The sequence below is a fragment of the Venturia canescens genome, chromosome 1 (genome assembly GCF_019457755.1).
Source record: "Venturia canescens isolate UGA chromosome 1, ASM1945775v1, whole genome shotgun sequence".
Taxonomy (NCBI): Eukaryota; Metazoa; Arthropoda; class Insecta; order Hymenoptera; family Ichneumonidae; genus Venturia; species Venturia canescens.
In genome coordinates this window covers 876,316-890,290 of record NC_057421.1, presented here as the reverse complement: position 1 = coordinate 890,290, position 13,975 = coordinate 876,316, and the positions used below count along the sequence as shown (strand labels likewise).

General features: G+C 39.7%; 1 protein-coding gene and 1 long non-coding RNA gene across 6 annotated transcripts in view; one reads left to right on the top strand and one right to left on the bottom strand.

Moving 5' to 3' along the window:
• Nucleotides 1-13,975, bottom strand: part of CCAP-R (Crustacean cardioactive peptide receptor) — a 41,923-nt gene that overhangs the window by 19,525 nt on the left and 8,423 nt on the right. The gene's annotated exons all lie outside the window — the stretch shown is intronic.
• Nucleotides 10,900-12,271, top strand: LOC122411739 (uncharacterized). The gene is made up of 3 exons (XR_006261205.1): nucleotides 10,900-11,133; nucleotides 11,627-11,986; nucleotides 12,116-12,271. It is a non-coding gene; the product is annotated as an uncharacterized lncRNA (long non-coding RNA).

The window sequence follows — 13,975 nt, the reverse complement described above, 5'->3', positions numbered from 1 at the left end:
TAGTGAGAATTCTATGTTTTTTGAGAAATTGATAGCTATTTGAGGCAGAGGGAGAATCATTTTGCGAATTACTGATAAATGTCTATTTTATTTTGATTGACAAAAATCGCACTTATAATGGACTTCATCTTCATCAACACCTGCACACAAGGTGTGCGCCCATTTTAGGCATGTTTCGCAGCGAATTCAGTTTTCGGAAGAATGCGAATAAAGTTGATCGCAGAAAATACACGCAACGTCCGCCGCAGACAAGAATTTTTCTTTTTTGATGATCTCTTTTTTCTTACTCACTAGATTTGCGCGATACGACGGACTCGTGATAATGGCGGTTTTCCCACGATTTGCCCTCGATAAGAACGGGCTTTTGCCACTGGTAATGGCAAAATTTATCCAAGTATTCCGACTAATTCTTTTTTCATCCCATCGAAGGAGGGTACCTACTATGCCTCGTTTCTTTTCGGTTTATCGCGCAGCCTTCAATGTTCCATGCGGGAACAGTCTATTACAACGTCTATTTAACCAGAAGTGACAATTATCGATTTTCATCGCATTTGAGGGGGTGGCCACTTTGCCCCAAAAATTTTTTTTTTCAAAATTCGAGCAATAAGGAGGTGGAATCAGTTTGGGGACATAAAAATAAGTAAATGACCATGTGCTACCCGACAAAACTCGTTAAATTCCTTAAGTGGCCCACTTGAGGAATTTAACGAGTTTCGTTGGTGAGCACAGGACCATTTACTTTTTTTTATGCCCCCAAAAAGGATTTCATTGTATTGTTTGCCGAATTTTGGAAAAAGCGAAATTCGGGGCAGTGGCCACCCCCTTAAATGCGGTAAAAATCTATGATTCTCAATTCTCGTTTAACGAGAATTGTTGTCATTTATTGTTCCCGCATAGAACATTGCAGGATGCGATAAAACAAAAAGAAACAAGCCATAGAGACCCTTCCTCGGATGGGAGGGAAAAAAATGAGCCAAAATCCTTCGATATAGGTTTTGCCCAATCTTTTTCACGCGGTAAATGCGATTTTTGTCATTGAATATAAAATAGATATTTATCAGCAAAATGCACAATCATTCTAGCTACATAAGTTCCTCGAAAAACAAAAAATCTTACTAGTCCTGTGGATGGCCACTTTGCCCCACATTGCCCTAAATACATATTCACGCTCATCAAGGATAAATCCTCATCTCAGAGGAAACAAAGGATAATTGGATCAACTGTAAATTGAAGCACACATCGCACCGCGATGGGCTCCTTCTTTCCTATTCGCAGCATATTTTCATATCATAAATACATATGCGTTTCGCCATGCGCTACAATGATAACATGTGTGCTTACGTCGGATAAACTGCGCCTCGGAAAATTTCAGTAGAATTCATGAAGATTACGTTTTCATAGGGCGGCCCCTCCCGCTCTTGCGAACCAATATTTTCCGTGTTTTATATTACTTTTTTTAACACGTGGGCGATAGATGTATCCCATGCACGTTTTTTGGACTGCCTCATCGTGTTTGCTCCGGTGATACTTTTTACCGAGACTGCATGCACCGAATGTTGCGTATACGATGTTTGAATATACATTTTTGTATTTTACATCTGTGCATTCCAGTTCGACGGTAATCAGGATAACAAATGTTTACAAATGAACCTGCCGCCGGTAGGTTCGTATGTTGAAGAGATTTTTCGTCAAATCTCATATTGCTCGGGTTATCCTGCTTTGTTGGACGACCCTGCCGAATGTAATTTTCAATCACTATTTCCAGAGCTTAATAAAATGAATGCTCGTACCCCGCCCGTAAATTTGTGCGCCTGATAATTCAATTTTAGTCGTGAATGATGTTTTCAATGAATTTCATCGCCTCGAATTTGTTTCGGAATCTGCGTTTTTGATTAACAGACACTCCGTCTCAGCGATGAAAGGCGGAAAAATCAAGAGAGTTCATAAATTGGACAATTCTACACGAGCGTTGAGCCGGAACCTCCTCGAAATGAATATCAACCAACTATAACCGCGGTTCATCTGTCTATCGATATGTAAATTCTTTATCTTTTGTATCGAGAGTGTGAATTTTTCTCAATTTTTCTAATAAACTATTTTCGTTTCGAGAACAGTGGGTTATGTTGTAGAAATGGAAGCGTATCAATTGTATCACAATATTAATATTGTAAAGGAAATTGGAGAAATTCCGACAGCCTAAGAGAAATTGATTAATAACGAACTATAAGATGAAATTACAAACTAAATTTTCGATGTATTCTAATCTTTGATATCTTGTTTACGATTTTAGATATAAATTTTAACAAATAGATAAAAAAATTGCTAGATATTTTGTAAAAAACAAGACTTCGAAATTCGGATTTATTCCGAACCTCCGGAGTAATTCCGCAAACATATCCCTGCTCGTGTTTTCGCGTGTGCAACTTTGTGAGTCCAAATTTCACACTCGATTCATATAATCCAATCTTCGAATGGTGGATCTTCGTATTTTTCAAAACAAAAATAACTTTTTTTGTTTTCACATCGTCCACTGCTTTATTCAGTATCGTACTTGGTGTTTTCTCTCATATTTATTTACGAGGTATATGAAATTTGAAAAAAATCAATCGATATGGGGTAAAAGCGCAGCGTCCGGAATTCCCCCAAAAAGCCGTTAGGAATTACTTCAAACTACGAAGTTTCACGAGTTAATGAGTAACTAAAAACGCAGTAGGAAAAGCCAAAATTTGAACTGCGTTAATGATTCTCATATAGAACTAGGGTTTTAAATTAACTTTCTTAATAACATCGAAACCGCTTATTCTGCAGTTTCATCAATTCATTTTATAGGCAAATATTATATCAAAATGTAACCGAAATTTTATAATCGGTCCTACCTCGAAGAAAATATATCATTTTACGTCTCGAACAATATGATTGCATTAAACATCGATAGGATTGTCGCATGAGTTGAAGTGCGCGAAAGTGAGGATTTCAGAATATGAATTTAAGATATTATCCCACTCTCCTCTACGTAAACGAGCTTCTCGTTTCTATGACTATTTCTGCGAAAATTAACTCTAATTCGGCCCTGCTGGATAATCATTTTTCTACGCCATATTTCGAAATTTCAACCTTCGAATCTGGAATTTTCAGTTTTCGAGTCGATTCGCGTGTATCTTTTCAAATTGTATGTAGTATATTTCAATAGTGCCCATGGGTTTCACTGCAATTCCACGTTCATCGGGCATAACAAGCTTCCCTTCATCTTCGTGATGATTCTCATTGATCGAGCGTAGCTCACTTAGAATGTCGATGAGTGTTCTTTTCGTAGAAGCATATCGGGACCCCCGTCAGTTTTAGTCTCGCGGAAACATTAGTTGAAACTTCGCATGATTAATAATAAGCAGTGGCAAATCCTCCGTCGCACTACCCAGAAAGCTTGAGAGCGGTTTATATTGTTTTTCATCGTATAAAAGTATTTTTCAGATCTAATTGAAAAACCACGTATTGCCAGTTTTTTCAAACGTCAAAAATGAAATTATTCAGGAAGCCCCTTTTTCATATCGACATTCGCGTGCATGTCAATATGATCGATCGATAAATTCATTAATATGTGAATAATTGAGTCTTGAATTTTTTGAACCGTTTTTATTTTGAGGGTATACGATGAATTGCTCGACTCCGAGCGCACAAGCGTCCATATGTATTATGTTTATATATTATAACACAAAAAACGCAACAAACGCGTGTCATGGCAGGTGAGTGTTGAACGCGAGCGGTGAACTATCGTAAGAAAAGAAAATCTGGAATTGTTCATTCGTGAAATTAGCAGAATTCCTGTTCAATCCGATATAAGGGAATGTGGGGCAAAGTGGGCACCCTACATGTATCAGTTTACATATGGTCTTTCGTCTACTGTTGTGTCCAAAAACTGAATTCCCATGCTTATTTTCCATATTCTTAAAAAAAAAAATTATGGGGCAAAGTGGTCCGAGAAAAAAAAATGCTCAAATGACAATTTAAACTAATTTTCACACATGTACAATCAAATTGGAAGAAATTTGAATTTCTGAAAAAAAAAAAATGAAAACGGGGCAATGTGGGCACTTCGTTGTGAGGAAAAATTTTTATGCCCACTTTGCCCCCTTTTTTTTATAATGAAATTTTGGAAAGAGGAAGTTATTAAAATTGTGAATGTTCGCGCTTACCTCCATTTGGCAAAACGCAACTCACATAGTAATCACCCGTCTCAAAATATGAATTGTACTTTTTCATGTGCGTAGTTGATTTGAAAATTAGTTTTAAGAATAAACATCATCCGCACACTGTTCAAAATGTTACGAAATCACTGCATCGCGTCACCTGAAGAATATTGAAAGAAAATGAGAAATCAAACACTGCAAGGACGAGAACGCAGCCCCGATCCAATCTCACTTTCGATTAAAAATTCCAAATTTTTTGCCATTGGACCCATTTTTCCTTCCCTCATCAGAAACTTAGCTCTCAACTCTAAATATCTTTCTTTCACAGAAAACTATCTTTATCCCATTTCTTTCTTGACTATCTCGTACAAAAATTAATGAAAAAAAAAATTAACTCGCCGGTCGCACGCGAAATTTTCTTTTACAATAAAAAAAATCAACAAAATCGAGAAAACCGAAGAAGCCCGCTAATTTTTCGTCATGCGCAGGTGTCGACGATGATGACGTCAGTTACCGATGCGATTTTTGTAATTAATACAAATAAAATAACCATTTCGTAAAATTACAAATTTTACAAAAAAAGTAATGAAACGTTTCGATATTCGGGAGGTGGTCAATTCCCAAATATCGGAACTTAGGATTTTTTAGATCCTCTTCTTTCACGTAGGAGAAGTGTCAGTGTGCAGGTTCGTGCACTGACCGGCGGATTTTTGCCAAGAGCGGGTAAAGCCTTCCGACTTCCCCATCTTGCAATTCGAGGAGCTTGGCTCGAACTCGACCTTCAAGAACGCATACTTTCGTCCGGTATAGGAGCATCTAATGCTCTACATTGCTTTCTCGCTACGCAATCGAGCTTATAGCCTCGCTAAAGCGTACTGCGAGAAGCAATCTTCTCGTTATCGAGGAATGATAGGCTCCGTTATAACTTTGTTTTTGTACAATTTTGGTAGATATAAGGAGGAGGATGAAGGAAAGGTTGGGAGCCTTATTGTCGTACGGGCGGTGCTCCGCTGACGCGAGAGCGCTCCGTCCGTAGCCCTTTGACAGACTTCTGTCAAACCAGAAATCGTGCCAGGGGGGGTAAGGCTATCCCGTTACAGCAAATTTTCAATTTTTATATTTAAGATTTTCCAAGTTTTTCATTCATTATCCCAAATTAATTGAGCAATAACACATAAAAACTTGTAGAAGTGGTTATGGAACCAGAATCTGAGTTGAAAAAAAAAATGTTGAAAATTACTTTTTTCTTCACTTTTGGAAGTGCCCACTTTGCCCCAAAATGTACAATTTTTCAAGTGCCCACTTCGCCCCGTGTGTCCGCTTTGCCCCACATTCCCATACGTATAGCAAATATGGAAGTGTCCACCAAAAGGAGTGCCCCTTTAAGTTTGAGGAGTTGTATGTCGATCACACGGTGGCGGAAAATATTTGTAACAATCTTACTTTCTGATAAGTGGTAAGTTCGCAACTCATTACAAGTTGGTAATTGAATTTCGAACTATAGTGTTTTACGGGATATGCGTCGCTCGCCGTGCTCGCTTTAATTGAGTTTTATTTTAAGGTCGATGCATGTGCATGGGTTTGAAGGACGGTAAGCAAATGTCGTGTGATACAACTTTGTTGTATTCTCTTCGTGTAGTCCAATTCGTCACGTTCTAAACTTACAAATTACATAATATAACGAGTTTTGAATAACATCAAGTTCTCGTATCTAACTCGACTGGACAACCAGGAATCTCGTTAAAAATTTCATTCTCGGACCGTGATACGCAGATCCGATAAACACGAATCTGCGGATGGGTCTTGCAAAAGTTTTTATTTGTTGAAACTTTTGTGATGATGAACAAAATATTAAGTCGAAAGTGGCAATCAAAATATTATAATAAAAGAGATTCTCTCGGGCATTCAGCGATTGCGGTGAGTTTTGCTGCTTTGTACCTCATTCGAAGGTTCGCCCGGTCAATGTGATCACTAAAATGAAAACGATAATCAAGTGAAGGCAGTCGATGACAAAGGAAAGTGTTTGAGAAGATTCCTTCGTGATTTTTCACACCACGCTGTCATCTCGTGATTAGAAAGGGAGATATGAGTCCGAGAGGACACCCGACTGCCCCGAAGATCATTCGAGATTGGTCATGCGCAACGTTTCCTTTTTTTATTTTACAAAAGCACTTTGGGTTTGTTGAGATGCATGATTTGGCCACGATCAGCTCATCCGCATCGTTCTCTTGCCAGGCCGGCATACAAACGCACATATTTTTCTGCCTGAGTGCAGAAATAGCAGAATAGAGAGGAGACTGTGCAGAAAATCCTCGTATCTCCCGGTCTTCATTGCATAGAAAACTAGGAAGAAATAGCGTTCGTCGGTCACCTCGGGGCCTCGGGGATTCGCGTCATCACATTTTATTTTTCTTTTGTTTTTTTTTAAACTTTTTTGCCGTTCACTCGACTCTCGTACTGTGCACGTTTTAATTCGAATCCATTTCTTCGTCGAGTTTTTTCCACTTTATTTATAATAGCGTCGAGCTATCGCAAATCCGCAGTTAGAAGAGAGCTCGAAGAGCACTCGTTGACGGTTTCCTTCCTCACGCAACTCACGTATCAAGATTTCCGACGGGTCCGAAGATCCCAGCTCCTGCTACTTCGAACAACTCCCAGCAACGTCACCGATGATATACCGACGATTCAGGCTTCGTCGACTTTCATCATTTGAAAGATCCGCTGATGCACCCATCGAACGCGTTTGACAGCACATTCGACCAATGACAGAACCTCCTCGTACGATTAAAAAGCAATGAAATAGCTTCATGCGTGCTTTAATGATCAAGACTGATATTACCTCCTGTATACTTGCGAATAACAAGTACGGCGTACCATCCCATGACGAATGGAATAAATTCTCGGATCGAATAAACTATTCATTCTTCTTATCATTTTTTTCTGCCACGCGCGTACGTAAACTCTCGATCGTGACTTTTTCCGAATGTCTTTTTTTCAATTGCTCTCGCCTCCCTCGCACTGCTCCCACGTAATAAATGTTCCGCTTTTCTGTGAGGTAGAAAATATCGAAGGAACATCATTTCTCTCTTCTATCATTGTTATTCGAGCGATTTCTTCGCTATATTTAAGTCACCTGCGAAATGCGTCTGTTCTTTCGGAAGAAGGCTGGAGTCTGGAAATCATGCGAAGATTTTACTATAAGCATTTACTCGTTTATTAGACTATTATATTGAATATTTATTGTTCATTCCTTATCGTAGTCGTATTTTTTTTTGTACTCATGTTTCGTAATCTGCCGACCGATAACTCGAATTCTCGATATCCAATGATAGGTTTGTCACATTCCAAAACCGCTTCGCTAAAGGAAAAAATATCCGTTTATTCGATGTGTCGTAGTATGTATAATAAGTATCGTTTGATAAGAAAAACAATTGAATGAAGCGTCGAGCGAGATTCTGAGGGCAAGGACATTGCGTTGCTAAGCAACGGTAAAAAAAGAACGCTCGAGTGAAATCAAAACATGTTCGAGAACGGATCGAACAAGCGTCGAGATCACTACGCTTCATAAAGAAATAAAATGTTCAATTGAGTTTGTTTATTAAATTGTAATTCAATAAATTTCATTATAATATCTTCAGAAGCGACGAATTTATAAAACTGATATAAAAAATTGAATAAATTGCGTGATTGTGATATTTATTTCTTTGTCATTCTCCGATAGATATATAACATCACATTTTCGAGTATATTTTTTCCTCGATTCAGAAAAAGCACGAGAAGAAGAAAAAACAGGAATAGAAAAACATTTTGGTCTAGCCCGCGGTAGGCCAAAAAATATACACGGAGAGAATTTGCCCGTAAAATCTTTCGAAAAATGAACACAGAATTTTCTTTCGTGTATTTGTTGAATCGTTGCAAAATATTTCTTGTTTTCTTTTCATCAAATTTGGCCAGTTTCTCTGGGTCCTGTGTCGCACAAAGCATATTTTTTCGAGCACTACCGTATAATCACGCTAAAAGGTTTTGACAACGGTGTACATCGAGGTTTACTAACATCTTTGCTCGTCATGATTTGCATTCACACCCCTCGAGCCTCGTCATTTTACCATTCAATCCACGGGTACGCTTACAATTCGATATTCGTGTCCGTATTTCGCGAGTTTCGCAAAGCGACGATGGACGCACAACGACGATGCATTGTTTTCATGCGCGGGCCAATCCACTTTTCCCGAGCATGCCAATTCTTCTGTGTCTCGTCGCCTCGTGTGAGCGTTCCTGGCGCACATACTATTTCTATTTTTCTTATAAATGCGTCCGAAAACAAGGAAATTGCACTTTTATAACGGAGATTTTGAAAAATATGAAAATAAAATACGTTGCTGCATTGCATGTGACGTGGCGAGTGTTATGTATATATGAATCGGCGAAGTTTGAGTGACTTTGAGTATTATGCATGATTCGAGATAAAACTTAATTAAAACCTCTGCGACGATTTAAAAAGCCTTGAAAATTTATAGGACTCTCAGTAATCTTACAAGAATAGATCGTTGTATGACGCTGAAGTTTGCAACGTTGGGGTCAAACGAAATAATCTTTAAAAACCCTCCAGTAATTCTCCAATTTCGTTCCCTGCCGAATTTGCAATTCTTAGTTTTTCAACCTGCACCGAAACTTCGTGAAATAAAAAATTGGTGCGAATAACAAATGTTGTTTTTTTCCTTCATTTCATTGGACTCCAACGTTGCAAAATTCAACGTCGTATCGTTGTGCAGTGAGAAAAAAATGTCTTTATCAAACTGAATTGATTTGAATCGAAAAAAATTTGATACAACAAAATACATGCTTGTTCGAATTTCAATTACTGATTGGATACTAAACGCGATTATCGGTGGGGTGAATAAACAAATAAAATAGTCTCATCGATGATATTTCGCAGTTGGCCATGAATTCTTCTTTGAACCAATCAAATTTTTTTCTCAGTGTATAATTGAGAAAATGAGCGATGCACGAGCAAAAGTCTCAAGGAGAAAGCTACGACGATGTGTATAGAAGGAAGCAGAGAGGAGAATTCCGCGTGTTCATTCATCGCGCCCTGACGCATGGGTAACTATCGCAATCGCTTTTTCATTATTTCTCGTTCGGTGATAGAATCCGTGATGAAGGTATATATCATAGCTTGATCGACGAGTGAACGGTGTAAGGCGCGGCGACGAAGCGGTATACACGCGATCGAGGGCGACTGATGTAACACGAAATTTTGCTGACGTAAGGAAAACGTCATAAATTTTCCTTCCTAAAATTACTCAAGGGTAAATCTTCCCCTCGCGTATACGTGCCTTTCATATACGCATGGAGTCCCGAAGACGATTCGGCCGCCCGAGTCAAGAGAATGACAAAAAAGGATAAATAAGTGAATAAAAGGGGCGTGATACGTGCTCGCACCTAATACTACAGTTGGTAAAAATGATCATTGAATTTCAAATTATTGGGATGGTTGACCGGTTGACCGGTCTTTTATCCGTCGCATCGATCAACGGACGCAAAATGTACTCGCATTGAGCGATAAGACGAGAGTGCGATTGGGCGGCGTTCACGGCACACCTCGTTAATCGCTCTGTTGGCGATCCCAGCAAGGACGAGTTTGCGGAAAAGCACGGCGACTTATGTTTCATGTTGGAAAAAGGTATAAGCGAACGAGAGTGCGGAAAACGTTGGTATATAAGAAACGGTTTGGGAAAGGAGCGTTTCGTCATATACGTTCTGTAACAAGTGCGCGAGCATCGTGCCGACCACCAAGATATTTTTTATCAAAAAAAAGCTGCACGAGTTGCTCGAGTTCGCGAAGCGCGCGTCAAGGGAATTTGTGATGAAAAAAAAGAAGCGGACAACCTGTTTCTCTCTGCCTTCTCGCACACATACTGGTTGCCAAAGAGAAGTCCTCGCTAGTTGTTGCTCGTTTTCCATTGCTGGTTTCCTCGCCGTACCTTCGCCGACTCCTCGTCACTTCCCATAAGGCGGGTGCGTGACTTAATTCCATGCTCGTCGTCAGTATACAGGAGAGTTCACTTCAGTTTTTAGTCTCTTAGAAATATTTTTTACTTCAATTAGTTTCTCTCCGTCTGTCTACTATGTTTAACCAATTCCAAATTCGCGGACGTTGAGATTATTCACCGAAGCTATCCACAATTCCGCGTCGAATTTTCATTCGATCAATGAAGTATCCATTTGATTGACAGGCGCGTGACAGTTCTTAATATGCAATTAATGTAATTGGATGGAGGCGCGAAAATGGAACAGACGCCTGTACCATACCGACCTGCTGATGAGAATGGTAGCTCCAGGCTTCTGCGGCTCCGTGCGTATTTCGTGGGGATCAAAGCCAACAGGATCGATATCGAGCCCGAGTGGTGAGAGTTAGAAATGTGACTTTGGAAAGTCACATCGGAGTGTGAACGATAAATTCAAGAGAACAGATCAGGAAGTGGATCGCATTCCCTGAGGGCCGTTGTTGGCGCGAGAATACTCGTTACGAACCTCCTTAGCAGAGATGCTGCGTGCACACTTCATATATTAAGGAAGTTCACTCATTCGTTCCCTCATTCCTTCACCCAAATAAAAATGGTTCTTTCGAAAATAACGCATTGACTCACGTACTCTCCCATTTATCCAATCTCATTAAATTTCGTTTTATCTCGGAGCATTCCAACCTCTAATTCACTGTTATTTTTCACGTTATTCACGTTATTGATATCCTCAAACGAATTTGAAAAAAAAAAGTTACTCATATAAGCATAAGGGTGGTCTAAAAAAACCTTTTTTATTTTTTTTCCGGTCCTATCAACTCAACAGTTTCTAGGAGATAAACAAAAATTATCCTGCGAGGGAATAACTCCATATTTTGATTCTACGAGACGCTCTACGGATTTTCGTTCTTCCATATAAATAACACGTGAGAAATTTTTTTCCACAATTTCAATTGACATGTTTGTATAGGAAATTGGGTTCTCTACAAAAAAGCTTTGATGTAATTTTATCATAAACCTAATGGGTAAGCCATTATCAGACTTTGAATACGAGCAACTAAGTTGAATCTAATCATATATAATTCGAGAACGGACTTTCTATTCCAGTGGAGCTTAGTATATAATTTATATATTGCTTTTACCCTGCGAATAATTGCCCTGTAGGTAAAAAGAGATTATGGGGTTTAGGATAACATCATTTCACGTGAGAAGAAAGTTTCAGTTTATGATTTTGAATGCACTAAAATTATTGAAAGTTTTATTTTTAAATCAATAAGAAAATTTGAAAAAAAATGTCTTTTTTTTCAATGAGAGTGAGTTAAAAATTATGAATTGAAGCTTTTTTCTATCTTGAAATTTAAACTCTCGAGTTCCGTCGCTTCACTCAGTCTGGACATTACCAACATCCTCCTTTCACAGCAAAACCAAAATTAATAAACAACGACGAAGCGGACGAGACAACCGAGCGGAAGCAAACGTAGGCAACAAGAGACAGTCGACATCTCAAATATCTACAAATACATGACTTTGTTATCAATATTGTTATCGCAGTCGCGTAAATCCACCGAGACATATATGACGATCGTTAAACTAGTAGAGATCGCAATCAACCAAACTTTATTAGCGGCACGATTTTTTTCAACATGCCATCATTCCCACGCACGACACCCATTAAGATGGAGATAATACGGATTTCGTTTCTCTGAAGAACGCAATAAAATTACCTAACCAGATGAGGAGATCGGGGGATAAAGTCGGGACGAAAGGCCTGAAAACAGTGTAAGTGATACGGGTCAACGTTTCGGCGGGCACGAATCGCTCGAGCTTTGTTATACGCACGGACGCGCATCGAAGCACGATAACTCGTTATTGCCACTTTGTTTTTTACGTGTCCATTTCTGTTTACAGGTTGCACAACGACCGCGACTTCGTACGCACGTACACAAAATGAATGACCAACGAACGAGTTTACAGCTCCGGCGAATTTCATATAGACGCCAAGTTTTTATATTTCAATTGTAAAGTAGAACTTTATAGAAAAATAAAATATATGCACTATCGGTATGATCGAGTTTAATTTCGGAGCATTGAATAATACATACGAATATTCGTGCACTCGTATATCCGCAATTACGCGTTATCCCTCGGCGTGAAAGAAATGCGTCGGCGAACCGGATGCTGGATACCACTGAATGGACAGGGCGAATTCCAAATGATTCGGTTTTTTCATACAATCCGATGTAACCGCGTCGAATGATGAGGGAATAATTCAAGAGCTCTTCGAAACTAGCAACTTATTTGAAGCGAATGATTATTTCATCTGTGCGCGAGACAACCTCAAAGCCATTCGTCATTCGCTTTCAACGAACTATCGCCCGCGAGCTCTGTACGCATCGATTATGCGAGATTGCCAATGTTGATCATGTTAATCACGATTTGTATCAATTAACAATTCGAAACACCGTTGGCTCGTTTCACCCTCGAGTCTCCAATATATATTTAGATTGACGCAGTGTTGTCGCACTCGTGTCATCTTCGTTTTACAAGTACGAGCGAATGTTTCAGCTCTGCTGCGACAGCAGAGCTGGTTTATTTGGCAGTTACTATGGAGAAACGAAATATTATTCCAAATGAAATATGCGAGACGCTAATGAGTCCGGATGCGAGTGGCCTCAAATTTTAGCACCAATTATTCCAACATTTGGTTCGTTTGACGCGACTGCTAGTGTGCGCAAGCAATTGCGAACAAACTCTCATTTACTTCCCGAAACCTTGCGTTGAGATTGCGTACACGACGGCTCCCAATTGGCACGTTCAATTGGAATCGTCAGAGAGCAATCATAAAAATTCGAGGTGCCTTCGAACTGTCCAACTTTTTCATATACGCACCCCGGGACTGTGCCTGCTTTAACGAAAAGACTCGCGCGAGAATTTCGGATGTAATCGAAATTGCAGCGACCTAACCGCAGACATAGACGCGTTGGAACGATTATTATCGAATGATTTACGCCCAGCCCGAATGTGATAATATGTAATCATTTTGGATAATGGAGCGTAATGAGAGCAGGAGGAAGACTGGTTTTCACGGTAGTAACTCTTGCGAACAAGGAAACAATTGATTGTTCCAGGTCCACAGGAGTCACCAGCACGTCGCGACCCTTCGATCGAACCGCTCTACAGAATGATTAACGGTGAGATCTCGTTAACGAGGTAAGTTTGAAGGAGCGCACGCGCCCGCCCGTCCTGCTCGAGTTACATATTGCCGATATAGCGCCGGCAGATTCGCATGAAAAGCAAACCGAAGGAAAAGGGAGAACGAGAATGATGTGAGAGGTTAAAAAATGAGCTCGGAACAACGTACACGCCTACGATATTCCGCACTCGTGTTTTTTTTTACTATTTTTTATGCAGCGTGCTTTCCGCGCTAACGAGTATTACTACCGCTGCTGCGTTGCTCCAACTATTTCGATCCTCGTATGCCATAAAACGGTCGAGTTTGCTCCGATAGACGGTCCGATTATCGAGGCAGCGATGGCCGCTCGGGCGCCGGCAACAATTAATGAGGAACGCTCAGCGGCCCGCTTCAAAAAATAAAATTGACTGGAAGATCGTTGTATATATGAGTATTTCTGTACAACGAATAATTGATCCAGTCGGATGAGATCCGCTTTGGAGAAACAACGAGTCGACAATGGGCAAATGATCAATACGCACTGCACTATCATGCGGTTTAACAATTCAATCCAATAAGAATTTGATTAAGGAGGT